Source organism: Diadema antillarum, unplaced genomic scaffold (genome assembly GCF_040938485.1).
Source record: "Diadema antillarum isolate AM-2024a unplaced genomic scaffold, OU_Dant_1.0 seq00001855_RagTag, whole genome shotgun sequence".
In the NCBI taxonomy this organism is placed as follows: Eukaryota; Metazoa; Echinodermata; class Echinoidea; order Diadematoida; family Diadematidae; genus Diadema; species Diadema antillarum.
The window spans coordinates 41,108-57,857 of record NW_027272527.1 but is presented as its reverse complement, the minus strand read 5'-3'; the positions used below and the strand labels follow the sequence as shown (position 1 = coordinate 57,857).

General features: G+C 38.2%; 1 pseudogene; it reads right to left on the bottom strand.

The window, feature by feature from the left end:
- Positions 1-7,899: 7,899 nt before the first annotated feature.
- Positions 7,900-16,750, bottom strand: part of LOC139712775 (bone morphogenetic protein 2-like) — a 48,077-nt pseudogene continuing 39,226 nt past the window's right edge.

Below are 16,750 nucleotides of genomic sequence, written 5' to 3'. Positions count from 1 at the left end.
TGGAAGAGGTATAGGCGTATTTTACATAAATTTCCCGATATAGGCCTACATAGATTGCCTCTCCAGTGATCGATGACGAAGCATGCGATATCTAGTGCAAGGATATGTATGTGCAAGGTAATGCTCCGATTGCCTTGTATCGACCTTCATCTATACTTGCGATTAAATCCTGTGAAAGTGTACTTAGCATTATACAATTACATCAATACTTTCCGGTGGAATTTGGAACTATTAGGCATTCCTAAGCTGTTGCTTAACTTCAATTTGCCTTTAATTCCAGACTGGTTGCAAAATGTCTGAATAGGGAAGGGTAAAAGTTTATGAGTACAACAGTGAAAATTTTTATCAAAATCTGATTCAAATAAGGACAGTTATATGAAATTGTGAAGTTTCGCTGATTTTTTGCAAAACAGTTAATATGAATATGCAGGACTGAGTTGATGATTTCATCACCTCACAAGTTTCTATTGATCGTGTAAAAAAAAGTGAGATGAAAGTAGTTGAAAACATATCATCCCTGGCTGAATAACTTTAAAATAATGCTGAGTCTGTTTTTTGTTTCCTTTTTTTTTCAGGAATGGAGACTAGGGCATAATTGCATTTGAGCAATAAATAGATAACAGGAAATGAGTATAACAAAAGAAATAACCGGAAAGTTCAACATTTCGTGTACGAACTATAAGACAACTTCACAGTAATTTGTTGTTACTAGTGATACAGCCCTAATTCTCGTTTCATTTTAATGAAGATTTACAGTTCTATCTCTCTTTCTTTCTTTTCTTTTTTTTTTTTTTGGGGGGGGGGGGGGAGGGCCAGGGGCAGATAAACTTGTGAAGCGATGTGGCATCTAATTTGCATTGTGGTCACTATTGATATAGTTTTGTTTCATGAAAACACAAAAGATTTAAGATTTCCATAGATTTTCTGTTTAATGTCATATAGAAACATCTACTGAGTGTGTGTGTGTGTGCGTGTGTGTGTGTGTGTGTGTGTGTGTTTTTTGAATTTCCACCTCCCTTTATGCTTAATGTACTATGTAGGTCTCCTACTTGTATAAATATATATATTGTTTAGAGTAATATAAATAGATTATATATATATATATATATATATATATATATATATATATATATATATATATATATCCGTTTGGTATATATCCGTCGGGAATATGTAGTTTGTTGAGGATTGAAAAGTGCTCAATGCTGTAAAGCAGAGCATATTAGGCGTACCTGTGTTTTGGTGCCTTGTCTGCTACCGGCGGTTTCACGCTGTCGCGATCCTCAGGCAGACTGACAAAGTGGTGTGTTTCTGTGCTCATGTGGCGCGGTGGATCGGTTTGACGCATGGATGATTTTTCTTCTTTTCCGGTGTCTGCATTTGGATATAAGCTCTGACCTTTTATTGAGTGCGTTTTTGTTTCGGATAATGATGGCCTTCTCATCGAGGCAGAGGTTGCACAGGCCACTCCTTCTTAGAGTTAAGTTTGACTTTTTTTGGATGTCCCATGTCAGTGTGAACTTCACGCGTTTTTCTTTCAGGCTCCAGATGTATTTTGAGAGTTGGGTTTCGTTTTTGTATTTCTCATTCTTGATGGATTTAACATGATTCCTATATCTGTCTTTGAAGGTACCCCCCGCCAGCCCGTAGTAGCACTACATTACATTATATATATATATATATATATATATATATATATATATATATATATATATATATATATATATAATATAGATATATATACATACAACTTCCGTTTTATATTGCATTTGAGCATTAACTTAATGAAGATCAAACAAAATGATTGCAAAATATGCAGTTTTACGACAAAATTTGAGTAAGTTGATTACTATGCGCAGTGCCAGTAAAGTATTCGCAACTGCAGTGCGGCAACGGAAGTGCCTGACGAAGGACACGCGGTCATAGGTCAAACTCCAGTCATAGGTGAAACTCAGGTCACACGGTTTACACTCGCCGTCACATGCAATCACGTTTGATTAATTAATAGTACTTCGCTCGCCCACGAGTGATTAAGCAGGAGCTGAACCGTGCCTAAACTGGTGCTGCTAGAAAATCGACCTTCGATTGCCATCCAGATTTTATAGAATTGACCCGCGTGTACCGAGCCTTATACAAATTTGCATTTTTAGTTGGCAACATTCTGGTCTTTGGTGTTGGGAAGTGTAAACTTGCGTGATATTTCAAGAAGTAAACATCTCTAGCGACGTTACTTTCACATGACCGAGATGTATACCTGGGCTTGTCCGTCAGATGCCATGTTTGACATTCATTTAACGTTGAAGGAACTCACGAGATGAGCAAAAGACATACAATATACGGATCATCAGCGAAAGAGGGAGACGTCAATCTAATGACAATTTCTTTCCGCGGCCGCTTTGTAGCTAGGAATGTCCGTTATAGTAATATTGTTTGGTAAGGAAATATATAGGTCAACAATTAATTGCCTAAAATGTGAGAGGGAAGGTCAAAGATCAATGTCAAAGGTCACCAAAAAAGCTAAAATTGTCAATTTCTGGCACTGAATTCGACGAGGAATACTTTAGTGTAACGGAGAGAAGTAAATAACGAGAAAAAAAAATCCTTTGTGCAGAGAGGGTTAAAGGTCAATCTTCGATTGGTGGTCAAGTTCAGTCTACTTTATCAAAATACAAGTGGCGTGCCATATTTCTGTGACAGCATTGATGATTGTGAGAGAAGCATCCAAGTCGGATTGTGCTCAAAAGTCTTTAGTCAAAACTAATGAAACGAATTGCATTTTTCCCCCGAAATTTTCATTGTTTACACTACAATATCCCATATGGCCCTGATCTGGGCACCACTCACGTCCTGAAGAGACGAGACGGTATATTGTGTCACAGTCTTATAATAGCTTTTGGCTACTTGGACGTGCATGTCTATATAAGTACCGGTATATATATATATATATATATATATATATATATATATATATATATATATATATATATATGCGTATACATTGAACTTGATGGATTTTGGCATGTGGCAATCTATAGTTATGTCATTTAATTTTCTATAATGCAAGCTTATTTTTAGCTTGTTTATGTGCCTGCATTGCGAAGCGACAATCAAAAAAAAAAAAAGAAGAAAGAAAAAAAGCCCGTAATGATTTACAGTATTATATATGGTCTACGTAAATCCTGTTCGGCTATTGTTCATAATGCAATCACGTGACTAGCGCAGCGAGGATTGCAATTGCTATATCGCGATAAGTGACGTCATGTCAAGCAATATAATTCCAGGATTTGACTGTCTGCCGACAGGACTATAGAGAATGAAGTGATGTGTGTTTATGTAGACCACATACACTATTATACTATTTTATTATACAGTATGTCGCCCCCCCCCCCCCCAAAAAAAAAAAAAGAATTACAATCAGATTTTGCATTGAAAACTTCCAATATGATTAAACTGTCTGAATGCTATTTCAGGGTCTAAAAATGTAACATCTTACCTATATTTCGCAGAATACCCCATTCAATTTGGTTAAGTGGTCACAGAGAAATGTGGATATATGTCATGGGTCTGATTCTTCCAAGTTTAGCACTTGGATGCTCTTGGGGATTCCTGACATGCTCTACAAAACTCCTCATTTCTCTTTGACCACTGAAGCAAAGCGGATGGGGTTTTCTGTAAGATGTGGGTAATAAGTTATAGTTTCATGTCCTGAAATTGTATTTGGATTGATTCACGATTTTTCAAGTTATCGTAGCGGAGGGTCCCGTTGACATATGGTCATTGCCATGTCTATCCTTGTAAAAGAAAATGTGTCTGTTCTTTAAGAGGTATATTTTCCCCTCATTACAATATTTTCCCTCAAATCTGTCCCGTTCGGGAAAATACAATCTCTTTGGGAAAATATAACCGCAGCGCGGCCCGCCGGGATGTCAAGTGTAAGATGACACCTCCAAAAAGGCAATATCTATATAATAGTCAATGTTCTAGGGGCGTTCGTTGTGTACCAAATTCAGGGTCGTGTAAGTGTGAGAATGTACGTCCATGTTGTTCGTATATGAGTGTCTTAATGCGATCTTGCTTTTGTTTTCGTATATGGGGGTTATTTTTAGGCAAACGTCCTGTTTCAAATAATCGAGAGATCTATAATCCGTATTCATTGAACTTACTACAATATACAATATTAGAGTCACTATGCATAGGAGGATAACAAAGACAACAAAAGACGCGTAAAGACTGCTAACATATAGTATTTTGAACTTATATATTTCATCTGTATGTTATATTTTTTTCAACATGAATAACATAGTAACTGGTTTACTGTCACGAAGCTTTATCACGAAGCAACATTAGCAAGGTCATTTGAAATTCACACATTTACCGTATCGTTATATTTGAGACTTTATGCCATCATCAGTTACTCTTATCTACAAGGGTCGTGTACACCCACTGACAGAATGTCATCTCGACTAAAGAGTCGATTCTTTTTACTTTTTTTATCACGCAATATAATAACAATAATGACGCCCTGCTACATCGTAACATGTTGATCTTCAAATTATACTGACATAAACGTGGACATTACGTCATAATTTCATCAGTAACTCCGATAGGATTAGAAATAACATCAAAGCCAGACAGAAAAAAAAGCATGTCCAAGTTAAGATACTGGTTACAGACACAGGTGAGAACTGGCCATTCGTAATGAAACATCTCCGATTTCTTCATTGAGAAATACTGCATTGCTTACCCTTCAATGAACTCGTGTCACCTAATAGGGTATATGAGGATTCAATTTCCATACGATTTACCTGTATCGTGCTTGTCCCAATCCGTGACATTTTTAATAATTATTGAAGACATACAGTTGTCATATAGACCTCTTCGAAAATTTTTAAGCCGCAAGTGGTAACACTCTTTTCTTTCTGTTTATCTTCTTCTTCTTTTTTTTTAATACCCAGTAATGATACCATGAGAACTACATACTTAAAGTCACACAATGTATGTCCAAGCTACAGTATGACTTAGTCCACTCCAGTTCTAATAACACGTAAGTGTTATGTGTCGTGTACACATAAAGATGATCTTCGATACATTCGATGATGTACATGTATGTGTTTGGCTGAATATATATATATATATATATATATATATATATATATATATATATATATGTATTCACTGATTATGTATATACAGAAAGGCTAATATACACACATTTTAAATATCCTTACAGAACACGTTCTTTCAGTGACTTGATACATTTAAGTATACATTCATAACATTAAGTACCTCACGTCACTGTTCACGCCTATAGATATAGATTTAACTTTGGTTTGATAATAAATACATCAAAAGCATATGTACATGCTGCTGTGTCTACAACAATGTCAGACTTGTCCGAACCTTGCAAACACGTTATGAGAGAAAAGTGACAGTATGGCAGGCGAAGTGTACACAAAATACCACAATATTAGACAAAACACAAATAGTTGTGTAAGTAGACTAAGTTTGACATTTTTTCTGCTGGTAAACATAATTAAGCGGGCGATGTCGGTGAAGGGATGGGTAAACAATACTAAGTATTACCGGGCCAGTATAATTCCCAATATTCTATAGTGTATGTAGTACTTATTTCACATGGCAGGATACAAATGGTACTGTCATAAGAATACATTAATTGATGAATGACACTCACAGATAATACTTTTCACGTCATAATGCTGACCCGACTTTCTAAAAAATACGAACACGTGTAACACCATGAAGAAGCGCAGTCACATTACCTCACCGTGGCATAATACTTTCCTCTTTGAAATATGATGAATGCGTGATTTTCTTCTCCTTTAACGTTTCCTACTCCTTCAATGTTTTCTACCTTGTCATAATTTCACGAATGCAAAAGGTTTCTCACGACACATCATTACACACCTATAGTTACAATCCAATACCAATGTGCTCGTGGACAACGTCAAAGTAAATAATTTGGCTGTTCCTTCAGGGAACTTCCTACAGTTAACGAAGCAAGAATGTAGTAGCAAAGCAAGATCAAAAAGGACAGCTTTTCACATGCCTTATATACCTCCCTCTTACACATAACTTGTTTGCATGCATCTCTTTTACTTGAAGTATTAAAAAAATCTTAAAAACTGTCTCGACACTCCATCAAATTGGCCTGTACAGAACTGAATAGAACCAGACCATTATGGCACAGTAAGAAGTTTACGTCGTATCACTCGGGTTTATTACCGGCTACATAATGTGCATTTGCGGGAGAATAATTTTGCATATTGCATAATATCGCATAACATTAAATATAATATCATTCAACATCTAAAATTATGGATGTGCTGCGCACAAGCATTTACTCCGAACTGTAAACATGATCATGATTGTGTCTCTTCCATTTGGGCTGAAATAAGGTTGCATACACAGATGCTAAAGTGACGGAAACATCTTTAACACAGTGTAATTCGTACTGGAGACGTGGAAAATTCGGAAAATTATTTACAAGAGGAAAGCGAGTAAGGACCGCCAGACTTATATAAATGTATCAACGTCGATTCGTCGGCAGTGTGTTAATTAAGACTATTAATGTTGATATGTTTGGTTCTTCTCCTGCGCGGTAAGACGTACGGCAAAATTGTTCGACTTGAAAAAAAAAAATAGATTGGCAATCATACGCTAAAAATGAAAAATATACTAAAATGCAGTAGTGTCTATAGTCATCTATACGCATTAAATTTCAAGATTGTTCAGGTTACGGTTGTTCGATTCCTATCATCATTAATTTCAAAACCTCTGTGTAGTTGCAACGTCCGTATCAGGAAATTCGTGATTCTTGACGAATTAACGACGAAACGAACAAAACAAAACATGACAGGATGTGACACAATCACATTTTTTTCTTTTTGGTACGAGAGTGAAATTTCGAGAACATCAAATCAAATCACACGGCCCGAGTCTGGGGTAAAGTAATGGCGCAACTGGACGGTAGACATGGAAGCAATGTCAAATCTCTACAAAATGATTGCTACCTTAGAATACAACTGAAAACTTACGCACAGTAAATGCAAGTGGTGTTGTCAGAGTTATGTCACCAAATATTTGTTGGGGTAAACGCAAGGGTTTCTTAAATTATCTGTGACTTATTTTTCTATTACATCTCACAGGCATCGACAAGAAGAGGGGAGAAAAATCAGATTCCTACATCCCCGGAACATACATCTTTCATAAAACAGGGAACACACCTGTCTTGTTTTTACCAGCAGTGAAATAAGGAATATAAACCTGGGATAAATTAAAAAAATAAAAAAAAAACAAATGTTTCTAACTTTTATGTATACATCATAGGCTATTTATCATAAAATGGTTATATGGATCCTACTCAAATGATTGGCCGAGAGCAATCACGTGACTAGTCTTTCACTTTGCCTAACATGCCCAGCGGGCATAAGTTTTACCGTTGACCGCGTACTAACGACCGCTCAGAAATACGCGCGTGATTGTGGCTTGTCGTAATCACGCTCACTGACGTCACATTTGCATACTTTTTAGCAGTGCGCGCTCAATCAGTTATTTACTGTAAACAAGTTCTAAGTTCGTTTTACAAATACACACACACACACACATACACACACCAGACAAATACATCAGCAAACAGTAATACTTTAATAGTAGGCCCAAGACACACACACACACACACGCATAAACACTGCGCTTTCTATCAGGACTCCCTTCTCTTGTGGGCGTCCCCTCCCCTTCTCTACTGCGCCCCCTCTGCATGTGGACACATGCACAACACCTCCCCCTTCCACACACACACACACACACACACACACACACACACATGCACGCAGACACACGCACACACACATACGCAATGCGGCAAAAATATCACAGGTACATAGTAGCTCTAGTCTCTTTAGCGAAGCATGGCTTGTGAAGATTAATCAATAGTCTATCACGCTTTAAAGATGTCGCAAAGTTCGATACAGAATTCTCACGTTGCTCTTCAATGCGACAGAAAAACGGCTCAGATACTGAACTATTGAGGTGAACTAAAAGAGCATGGTTGATATCTCGTTTCCTAATCGGGAGACAGCGTCATCCAAACTTGACCCATGCAATTCTAACACCGACTTTTGTCAAGAAAAAAGTGTACTAGTAATTGACAACGTTGAGAACGTCTGCGAAAGAAGTCTATACACCCAATCGTTGAGGGCGACAGACCTAGTGGCAAGCACAACTCGTCGCGATCATGTCGTCGAACTCCTTGAGGATGACGTTTAACTCGTTGTCCATGTAGAGGACGGAGATTTTGTTGAAGCTGTTGGGCACGCAGCACGGGCTTGGGATGCGGCGTCGATCCCCGGTAGGACGTCGCAGCTTCTTGGTGTGAAGGATCGCCTGCACAGTAGCATGGTTTGTGGCGTTGAAGTGCGAGTCGAGCGGGAACGGACAAAAACCTTCACAGAAATTCCCGTCATATCCTACAAGAAGAAGAAAATAAACAGAGAAAAATAAATCGATGAATTCCACGATGAGAAACTACATTTGTAGCTCCTAATTATTATCATTACTTTTTTTCCCGGCGACTTCTGATAATCACAAAATTTACCAAATATGAATTGTTAGAAGTGATAATTGGCAGGGAAACTTCTCCTGATTTCCAGCACAGACTGTTCACAGGGTTCGCGTATCAAAGCATGGTCTGATTTCATCTTCGAAGCATTTTATTCTATGTCTTATTTTGGGTAAATCTTGGGAATATCACGAAAGTTTGACCACCAGTATCCCAGTATGGATCTTTCATGTGTCTTTTTTTTTTCGAATGGGGATGCATTCCAATCACGACATTTTGAGAGTAATGTGTATGAATTAATTTATATCATTTCGATACTTCACAGTGCATTCGAGTCCCTGTGAGAATGTCTATTTTAAGAGGTATTCAATCATTTTACAAGAATATCTTATCAATAAATCAGTGAATCAATCGATCAATTAATCACTCGATCGATCAATCAATCAATCAATGGATTGTGAAAAAAATGTATCAGAGTGTGTCAAAACATATGAAACTGATGTAAAGTTTTGGTATAAATTTTGTACCCATTGATGTAAAGGATTATGAAATTGGTCCAGATAATTTTGTATAAATTTGTTTGTATATTATGTTTCCCATTGATGAAGAGTGAAATATTCTTTAAAGCAAAAAAAAATCAAAATCAATCAATCAATCAATCAATCAATCAATCAATCAATCAATCAATCAATCAATCAATCAATCAATCAATCAATCAATCAATCAATCAATCAATCAATCAATCAATCAATCAATCAATCAATCAATCAATCAATCAATCAATGTATCTATCAGTCAATCAAGCAAGCAAACAGTGAATCAATGTAAGCCTTAAATGAATGAATCAGTGATAAATGTATACCAGTTGTCCAGTGTAAAGAGGGGGCGTGTTTACAAAATTAAAGAAAGACAGATCCGCCCCTGCAGTTGTGTGTGTTTTAAAAAAAAAGAGAAAAATTGGGGCACTGTACAACAAATAATTTGCCCCGTATACCAGTTCTAAGCTCTGAAGGATTGTAGGGCCTACACGGGTGCTTAAAGTTATGTGAAAATATCGAATGCTGTCACACTGCCATGGACATGCACTCGGCTCTATCACAAACGGCAGCACACAAAACTTCTACCTTGTGCAGAATACATTCGACGAGTTTTGAAACTACCAAGAGCAGTTCATCCGTGTTGTATTATCATTAAGCTATGGTTGCATTATAGGCAAGATATTTTTAGCAAGCCTTGATCAATATAGAAACACTGACTGGCTCTAAATATCATTAAGATGACACGCACAGTCGTCAAGTTGACGTAGATACAGCGATTAGTCCCACGACTGGTATTGATATGAGCAAGACACTTAAGTAAAAAATAGAAAAATGCCGTTTCAGGAGAAGAGCCCTGATACCATATTTGAACTTCACTAATGATTTTATTCAAGATCCCCCAAGCTCTAACACACACTTTTCCTTGTCTGTATGTTATCGTCCTCTTGTTCAGTCATCGCATATCAGTAATGGTCATTGCTGAACCTAAAGCATGCAGACGACCTTTTCAAATGTGATCACAAACCAATCAGGAGGAGGGGAGAAGAAATGAACGTAGCCTGGCTAATAAGCCTGAACCATTGAGAGAGAATAAACCTACACAGATTAATGATGCCCCTTTATCGCCATCATTCTGACTGCTGTCTCCCTCTACGGCAATTAGTCGTGCAATGATGACAGAACGCGGTTCCGAGACTGCGCTGTCCGGGCCTTACACGGTTGGGGAGTGAAGTGGCTGAATCGGGGACAGCTACTGTGTGTGGAATTCAGCCATGGATTTACATTCTTCATGGTATTTAATCCCAATAGTATCATGTTCCATTGTGAAGAAATTCTGCCACCTTGCGATCTCCTACGCCGTAGTGTTTGTGGTCACAGTAGCAAGTTGTACGATTGAAATAATAATGAATCGTGACGAAGCAGAGACAGTGGAAACACAACTGCTAAATGTCCATTTATCATATCGTTTACCACTATCATCCAAGATCATTTGGGTTTGTGTGTGGGCGTGTGTGCAAAATCAATCTCAGAAGGCCCTTGTTATATTTCATGTTAGGAAATGCGATAAGGAAATCGTCAAAAAGATGGTAACCGATAGTCGGAATTAGAAGGAGATTCACTTGTGTGATAAATATTGTGTTGATTTTCAATACAAAGTGGAAAAAAATTGTGAAATAAAAGTCGGCAAAATGTGTGCACAAATCTGCATTTCAATTAATGACTCACCGATATCATCATTTAAACCTTAACCTTAAGATGCAAAAGGTCGCACCGCTACGTGCGTAGACCATCATGATGGTGGGAATGACCAGTATATATAGAAGCGCGATAGTAATTCACCTTCGTTTGAGCATTAGTAGATTGCGTGGGCGGCCATTAACTCGAATAGTATCATCGAGACAAAATTGAATAATGGCAGTACCTGAATCAAGGCAACTTGACTTCGACTACTGAATTTCCGATTTGACATTCTAATGCACATACGAGGGCAGCAATAACTTCATTTTTAATGTACTTTTCACTCTAACAAGTCTGGAGGTCTTATCATCGATATGGGCAATATAGGCACATGCCTCCATTATTACATCGTAATGTGGCGATTTTTGAGTCGCGGATCTGAGAAAAGTCTGCCGAAAAAAATTTGATGGAGGAGACTGTGAGCATCGGGGTTGCTGTGTGACACCAGAGAGCATATTACCATTGCCTCATGTCGATCTCTCTCTTTCTCTTATATATATATATATATATATATATATATATATATATATATATATATATATATGTGTGCGAGAGATAGTGCCCTTCCCTTAAGATTGATTAAAAGGGAGAACAAGATCGAGAGCAACGCCCGCCTCAAGTCTAATTTCTTTCACTATATATATATATATATATATATATATATATATATATATATATTATATATTTTTTTTCTCTCTCTCCCTTCCCCTCTCTCCCATTATGTATCTATCTCTACTCTCTTACTTTCCTTTTCTTGACTATATCTTTCTATCTATACATTTATCTATCTATCTTTATCTATATAATTCTATATCTATATAATTATATTCAAATCAATTAGTAATTCTTGAGTCGAGTTGCTTTGTTGCGACTAGTTGACAGATTTACAACTAGCCTATCGTCGACGTAAACTATAACGTCGATGAAGGGCAATATGTCAATCAGTTTGCTGTTGTTGGATATATTATTATCTTAATCATTAATTCCTGTCAGAGCACGATAGTGTGACCACCCGAATCAAAAGAAAGCACTATGAATTAAGATAACTTATTCTTAGGTAATACCGGCCAAGAGGAGTATACCACCAAACTTTCTATAATTTTCAACCGTTGCCTTGAAGAATTCCGTTCAGTTATGAAAAAGGAGCAAAAACAAATACGTGTAATTAGACTTCATTTCAAATCCTTGTTATCTGTAGTGCTATTATTTCTAGAATAAAATCTTTACTTTTGACCCAAGGAAAGAAGAAAAAGTTACGACACCTGGAGAGATTTGCAAACTCTGTAACTGTTAGCCGTATACGTAATAGGGAAACAAACAACATCAGATCATCAAATTAAGCCACGTGATCTTACCTATCAATAGATGTTCAATTTCACAATATCATAAATGATTTATTTAAAAAATGAAATTCCACATGAGGAGGATTTCAACATGTGAAGACTACAAATGTTAAAAGAAACAAACGCAACTAAACAGAATGCGACCAAGACATTGTCCCATATATAGGTACCGACAGCTCAATTTACTACTGCATAGAAATATTCTTGCACTCTGATCCGCTCGTCTAATGTAGAGCCATTCCATTCTTCATCTTATGCCCTGCTAATTTGCCATTTATTTACCCAGTAATTTGTCGTTCATCGCACATTACAACATGAGAGAGACAAATTAAGTTTATCCGGCACCCAGACACACGACCTTTTTGAGCGAATAGCTTTCTCAGTACTGGACTTAGGCACAGACAGACACAATGGGACAGAAAGAAAAAAAAAAGAATTAAAAAAATTTGAGCTACTTTAAGATGGCTAACTTATACAACGTTGCAAAATGTAGGATGAAATAAAGTGAACTTCGAGAACATCGAGGTGGAGCTTTCTGTATGATCTCCACAATTTTGTTCGAGGCTGTTTTTCTCCGGTCACGCTTTAATCAAACATGAAGGGGGAAATGAATCCCGTTGACAGTGAACCTTGTATAACTTTCGACCTTGACCTGTTTCCCACAAAGGCAAATGTTAAAAGCAAAGAGATGACTCAAGAGAGCGGTAATTCTTCGAATCAAGCAAGCTTACAGATGTCTGCTGGGCATGAGCTCCCGAAGTCTGGCTGGCTGGCAACGAAAGATCGATTCCTCATGCAACGCCAGATTCATCGTGTGAGTTTAATGTCCCTTCATGAACTCCGCTTTTTTAATCCTAAACCAAATCTATTAATCGGAGTAAAACCTCCGCAGTATCCACGACGGGGGGAATTTATCACTATTCGTAGTGGGGGAGAAGCGGCCGAAAATCGCGCTCATTTGTCACTGCAGGATCTTCGGAGGACGGGACTAAAGAGTCCATCAGGGCTTCATCCACTTTAAGCTGGGTCCTCTCTTTGGTAAAATTGAACAATGGCAGGGACGAAACTCCCATTTATAGTTACAAGAGTACCACTCAGACATCTTGTCTCACAAAAATTACCCTTTGTAATCCCCTCTAACTGATCCCCCTTAGAGCTCAAGTCACAATATTTCATGGCTAAGTTTTTGGCTTTTTTTTTCTTCTTCTTCTTCAGTTGAGACGGGATGGATACTGATTTCGGCTGAAAGGTCAATTATGAGTAAGGAACTAAAAAAAGATTATCCTGAATAGGCGAAGACGTCGCCATTCACTAACATAAGCTAATCTAATAGCTCTCTCTTTCAGCTACACTAAGAAATGACCATCGATACAAAAATCATAGCGACAAAAAACAGGCTTACTTATCCCGAGTTCAAACATGATTCAAGGCAGCCAGGGCAACGTGTCAATCAAAACTTTGTATGAAATCAACTTGGATATCTTGAGGGAGATGGACTGCTGGGTAGCAGATTAATTATTGAAATATGTCTTCATGTTCAATCCCATCATCGATATATCCATGTTTTCCTAATGATGATCCTTCATAACATGAAAAAAGCAAATACTCATGATTTCTAGAGAATGATAAAGAGTCACATGTGGTGTAACACTTTCTGTGTACCTCCATTTGTCCTATTTTGATTTCCGTTGGCAGATACAGCAAGGTCACACACGGGTTATGCCATAGTCACATGGCCAAGATGGTAATATCAAGTCCTGGTTTGAATGTCTCGACAGTGACGTCAAAATGCTACGCCAAAACTTTACTTATATTCCATTGCTTTCTTCAGAAATATAAATGGGCAGTTTTTCTCGATGTTACTTCTCTTCTTATGAAGTTGCAATATATATATATATATATATATATATATATATATATATGTACTTGTTCGATATGCTAAAGTGGGTGTATACAGCCTTTCTTCTCACTGCAACCTGACGGAAAGCTTTGATATTGCAAGATACATTGTCTGAACTATGTTGCGCAATATCGACTGGGTGGAAGCGAATACTTACGGTAAATTCCCATATTAGGGAGCTTTAGAGGACGCCCTTAGAGGAAAAAATATGTTTTGCGCATGCGCAAAAATCGCTTATCAAAATCGATCTCCTGTCGTCTGAGTTTTAACTGCGCGTTCTAGGCCACTTTTGCGTCCGCAAATTCATGGCGTAGAGAGCTACTTGATGCACTTATCATAAGATGAAATATGGGGGCGCCATTTTACTTTTTGTAGGTGGCGTCTTCGCGTAATCTAAAGCTACTTTGCAACACCGACACGACGCAGGGAGAGTGGAGAAACGCCAACGCAATCGTCGCCTAAACGTCCGTGCCGCAAATCTGAAGCTCCCTATTATGAATCCGAACCAGCAACTGGGGACTTCCTCCCAATCAACGTCATATTGATAGCAGCCATCGATTTTTCCAAAATGCGACATGGTTACCCCTTATAGAAAAACGGGGACTGTTTCTGATTGCAGGTAGGTCCACGATTAGAAGGTGTGTATACCGTGACATAAAAAGGGACACCTTTTGAGCCAATTTACAAACACGCGCACACACACACACACACACACATACACACACATACACCATCGAACTTAATGTGCTGAGGTACGATGTAATAAAGAGTGCAGTCTTTTCTCCCGCAGGTCGTGCAGGTCGAGCACAGGTCTGTTATACTTCGGAGGCATATTGAATGCTTGACCTCGTAGCTATGGCACAAACCTCATCGAACATGTTTATCCTACACCAGCAAACCTTCGCATCTGTAGCCTTTTCTGAAAGGTTTACGGATGGTTCACTGTAGCCAAACCAGGGGTATCAATTGGCAATAGATAGCTTGAACGGTGATAATTGTATTTCAAATAGCACTTTTCACCAATCACGGAGCGCAACACTCTGCAAAATATTTTTCCCTGTGGTCAGAATATCAACCTTGTACTCAAACTTATACCCGCTTGTGGAGCGAGGCGGCCACCTCGTGGGGTAGGACCCTACACATTCTGAATCCAACTGACAATAACATTCAACTGCCAATTATGTACGTGCCCCTAAAGGTAGAGTTCAGTGTTTTTACGACATTGTCTTGCATTGTCGTGTTGTGACAGGTTCAAACCCGGGACCTTCAAACGAATGGCACTTGTGCAACTCACTCGACCACGACGGCATCGCCAACAAATCAAGTTTCAGCGGGTTGGTAGTTCGTCAACATTACTCATGTTTCGCTTGCATTCATCTCCGTGGGGACTGTAGTGTTTGTTCTCTTAATCTTTGTTTCTCTTTCTTAAATGTATTATTCTCTTCTATTTATACGGAAAAAAAGAAGAAGATATTTTTGTGTGCGGCTGACGGGTGATTACATCGATTTTTAACTTTTTATGAACTAAGGCTGGTTTCATAACGCAATAACAACACATGTGACAAATCACATTTGTTCGAATGATTAATTCGAAAACAAGATTCAATGAAAAAAAAAAATGAATGAATGAAATTCCAGTTTAGAGGATAGATTAAAAACTATACTCGTAATGGAATTTATCACCCCGGGTGATTTGTTAATCGCGTGATGTGTTATTGCACATTTCTGACTCTCAATTGTGTTGAAAAAATAGATGTAATCTATACGATAAACTCACAAATCACTGTCGCCACAAACTATTGAGGAATTATTTTCGTTCAGTTGTCCTGGATAATACTGCAACTCTAAACAGTATGGGTAACATAGCAAGACCTGAGCTGGATAGCATCGATATTGCACAAGACTGGTGATAATCGCTTCAATAGAGGAGAATTGCCTTGTGTGTGATGTTTGTGTGGGTTAATACCACCCTACAATCTGTACAACACTGCCTTGACGCATTTGAGTTAACTTTTTTTTTATTTCTGTGATGGACAGTATGCATGCGCTCCTGCTGCCAAAATGATGTATTTATTAGATTCATCAAGCATCATCTTCAATGTGACATACTCTCCAGACTGCATTTGATATTCATGTGATAATATGAATATCGAATGCATTATCGATAAGTGAGCCAAATAGAATTCATCAGCTGCAATGAAGTCTTATTTGGGGGCCTATCGAGACAGTCATTCAACTCTGTTCAAAGTCAGCCCCATTGTTTGGTCTAGGTGAAACAACAATCGCTTTGTGCCAGTGTCAATAATGGCGGCAATATCGGTGGTGATCCGTGGTGCCCATTGCCATCAGTTTCCTTGAAACGGACCACTTCGTCCTCGCCTGGACTCTTTTCCGAGCTCCGAACCGATGTGACACCTGCTTAACTATGACATTGACCCTTGGTTGCGCCGAATTGTTCTGGGCTTGGTCTCGCCACTCGCTCCACGGCGCTTCCTTGCCCACGACACGCTCCACCCACCCCCAACGAGTTGAACGATTATTCACAAACACCTCAATTGCTATTCATCCTATGGATATATATTTTTTCCTCTCTCTCTCTCTCTCTCTCTCTCTCTCTCTCTCTCTCTCTCTCTCTCTCATCTTGCCGTGTATC